Below are 4464 nucleotides of genomic sequence, written 5' to 3'. Positions count from 1 at the left end.
AAAAAAAAAGGATACTATAGTTGTAAGCGAATGTAAAAACACTGAGCAGTTTTTTCCCTGTATTTTAGGACAGGGCTTACAGGGTTTCACTACATGGATTGGACTCATAGTCATAAGCCTGTTTCCAACATCCCAAGTGCTGGGATTACAGGTACATGCCACCATGCCCAGTCTCAATCCCTGCCTCAGTATGCCCCACAGGCAGAGCCAGCACAGCACACAGGTAGTCAAACCCTGGACATTGTGCTCTGCCTAAGCAGGTGCTTTAGTTCAATGACCTATCAGTCCGGCCCTACTGAGTAGTTTAGATGAGGCAAAATATGGAAAAGTTAAAAATTAGATAAAGAAATCTAGAATTGATAAAGCAATATGTATGTATATAATTTTAACATGTGTATTATTTTAATATTAATCAACAATAATTATATTCTTAGATGTTATCAATTAAATGATATACTGAAGTTACATTATATATAAACATTTTGCATTGTCAAATTGATTCACTTAATAAAGAATAGAAGCAGCTTTGTCTTTCTGCACAATATAGTGTGCTCAATGATCAGTGGTTGATAGTATGATGAGTTAAATCAGTCTTCATTCAAATATGACTTTTGAGCACAAGAAAATTAGAAAATCATAATTTAAGAAATCATTCCAAAGGGGTAGATCATTAACATAGGAATTAATAGAATGCAAATTGGCTTGCAAATAGGATTCTTGACTTGTTTTTACCACCATCTCAGATATCTTTTCTTGATTCATTGGGCTTGCAGTGAAAAAAAAATTGGACATTCTTATTTTTAAAGTTTAACATTGCAGTTATATTCCTGCATTTCATTAATTGTAAAAAGCCCCAATTTTACATCTGAACTTTTCTGAAATCATAATGTGACTGCATCTAACAGTCACCATCATTTAGTTAAGGGTTATATCATACTTGCCACTGCTTTTTTACATGTACTTTCAGTCATAGATTTTGTTTCGTTTGAAGTACAAAATTATTTAAGCATAAGAATATAGCAGTAAGAACATATATTCAATGCTATGAAATTGAATATTTATTACTGGAGAAGTTGTGAAGCGATGTTATGCAAAAATGCAAAAATGCTTATTAGGATCTTAATGAGACTTTTATAACAAATCAACATTGTTATCTTAGCTTTTATTGCATAATTTTGAAATTAAAGTTCTCCAAACAAAGTGACTGCTAAATCATTTGGAAATACAAGAACTTTCCAATTCCTTGGATATGGAAGAGGAAAAGCTCAACACAAAAAGAGATTGCTGAGACCAAATCGTATGTCATGCAGAGAAGGCAATAAAGGATTACATTTTAACTTAATTTGCAGCATTTGTCTTTCTCATTTTAATGAGGTTTGTATCTGTCTCTTAAATTTGCATAAACATGGTATGCATTCCAAATTTCACGCTTTTTCTCATAGATAGTTTTAGATTTCTAATTTAGTTGGCTCTTAAGTTATAAAGCTTTAAAGTGGAGAAAATATAGTTACTTATAGAGAGGAATATAAATTTTAAAGTGTTCCTCACAATCCCTGCATAGGAGTTTGGTGCCACACATATTGGCTTAAAACCTACATCACACTGGATTTCATACTTATAAAATTACAGTGATTTTATAAGCAAATTATGGACAAAGAAAGTGAAACAGGATGGTTTCTTGAGCTGCACTGACAGGATATTTTAGAAATAAAAATGTCTTGTCATTAGTTCAGCTGCATTTATCACATGCAAAAATACTGATCAGAAGCTAAATACATTCCCTACATCAGCAATTTTGACAGTATTTGTAACTTTAATCTTCTAAGTGAAAAAATCCAGATTACCCCCAAATTATGAAGTGTTGTCAGGTACTATAAGGCTACAATAAGGACAACTAGTCCTTACCCACTTATTAAGCAGAAAATTTAGATATTAATCTGTGAAAGCTATTTTACAATGCATATATATTTTAAATAACTAACTCTGCAACACATTTTCAAGAGTTTCTTTTCTGTGCTTTGTATATCAGCTATTTTTCTTCATGTGTGAAGCAGTGTTTTGTGATTATTGGCCATCTTTTACTCCTGATTTCCCTTGCACAAGATTGATTAGCACAATCAGTCACTGGAAAGCAATTTTCATCACCAAAGGCAGCTTCTTTTCTCTCTTGATTATCAGCCCTGCTGCACGTTATTCAGCAGAAATAGATAATCCCTAAGAACCCTGCCAGACAAGCATTCTGATAACACAAAGGGAATTGAATCTGAATATTGCCAACAGTGTCCCAGGTAGACAAATGGTCAATGAAGACTTGATGTCTCATGTTTCTCTTTTTTTCAGAGATTGGGACCTTTAGTGTTGGTGTATGCCTTTCCTCATTTTTGTCTTAATTTTAACTTTTTTTTTTTTTGAGAACACACTGTTTATGATTCGTGTTAAGAGAGTAAGAATATTTTCTACATTTCAGTATCAGAAATTGATTATTTCTTATTTCTCCACACATATTCTGCCTGCAAGCCAAAAGCAATGTCTGTTTGAAGAATGAAACTGAACAAAATTCCATTATCCAGGTAATTATTTAGTTGTTCATTTAAGTTTGTTAATATTTTATAAATGGAAACTAGTTCTCAAATTTCAATGTGAAAAAATGTGGAGGGGGAATATGTTGAAAGAAAAGGAGGAAAGGAGATTAATATATGTTTCCTCCTAATTTTGCTATGTGATACTTTCTCTGTTCAAAAGAAGGCATGCATAGGGAAGAATAATGATAGAACAAAACAGGTAACACATTTTGGGACTGTTTATATTAGCATAAGACCTCCAAAAGTCCCACTTCACTTCATAGATGTGTGACTCTGCAATTGACAGTTAACATTTCTGAACCTCAGTTGTATCATCTGTAAAATGGGCAAAATGTTAATTACGTTAACTATTCATAGATACTGTACAAAAGTCAACTTATAGTAGGTTCTCAGTAAATACATAAATTAAAGATATACTTTCTGGACTTCAAATAGAGTTGAAAGAAGAGAGAATTTTCATTTAAACAGGCAGACCAAACTCAGTGCTTCGCAGAAAATATACTCATAAGTGAAATAAACCAGACTCACATGTATAAATATCATGTAGTCTCCCTAGTATAAGAACTCAGAAGAAATAAAAATAGGCATAACACAATTAAAAGGAAATGAAGAGAAATATTTGATCATTAAAAACTAGTTATATGTGCGGGCCCCGCCCCCGGGGTGTGCTGAGATGGCGATTGAGACTGGGCCCGGTGGGGCCTGGGAGATGGCTCAGTAGAATAAGCACTTCCTTGGCAAGTTCAAGGTCCTGAGTTCAATCCCCAGTTCCACCAAAAAAAGAAAGAAAGAAAGAAAGAAAAAAGAAAGAAAGAAAGAGACTGGGCCTGATGACATACGCCTGTAATCCAGCACTTGGGAGGCTGAAAACAGGAGAATGACTACGAGTTCAACCTGTGTAGTGAGACCCTGTAGACTCTATCCTAAATACAGAGAAAAACTAATTGGAAACCACTTAATGTCTTTCCAATTTTTATTTTTTATTACTACACACTTGCAGTACATAACAATTACATTCTCAGTGAAGAGTTGTTGCAGGTATATAATACATCTATATTTTTTCTTTATTCCCTTCTCCTAACCCCTTGAGTCATTTAATTTAAAAAACTTTTAATCTCTAATAAAAATTTAACAGCACGATTTACAATACTCTTTATCTCTTTCTTTCTATCATAGTGTTACATGCATAGCAGTAGAATAAGTATCTTTCTCATTCCTCTACTAAATTGTATTCAAATTCCCATTCTCTTCCAACCCATGAGATATCATTCCCTCAGATACTGTCCAATCTTTTCCCTGACTTAATGACTACCCTGCAGTTTGCAATATTCACCAAGTCTACCATGGGCTATCATTCTTTATCTTACCTGTGGCTCCAATTCTGCCTATCCAAATACCATACAACTCACTGAGAGTTGTGCAGTGGAGCACCTCATAAGCTGATAATCTCAAGCAAATTCTTCTACATGCTTCCTCCCTAATCTTCTATTCCTGTAACACACTGGCAATGAATTACAGTGACCAAGACCTGAATGGATACTTTTTGAAAAGAAAATATGCAAATGATCAAAGGTATAGTAAGATATTCTCAACATCACAAATGACCAAGGAATTGCAAGTGAAAACTACAATAAGATATTATTTTATAGCTGTTATCATGATAATTTAAATATTTTATGCACATTCCATTCCCATTATGCACTATAAACATATCCTAATAAAGGTAAAAATACAGCAAAAAAGCAATAATGTGTGGTGGCAAGTGTTTGGAGAAAATGAAACCATTATACCTTGTTTTGGCTATAAAATTACTATGGTTTTATAGATCACAACATGAGACTTTCTCTAAAATTAAAAGAATTACCAACTGTCCACTTCTAGG

Source organism: Octodon degus, unplaced genomic scaffold (genome assembly GCF_000260255.1).
Source record: "Octodon degus isolate 3935 unplaced genomic scaffold, OctDeg1.0 scaffold00318, whole genome shotgun sequence".
Lineage (NCBI taxonomy): Eukaryota > Metazoa > Chordata > Mammalia > Rodentia > Octodontidae > Octodon > Octodon degus.
This window is presented reverse-complemented; position numbering follows the sequence as displayed.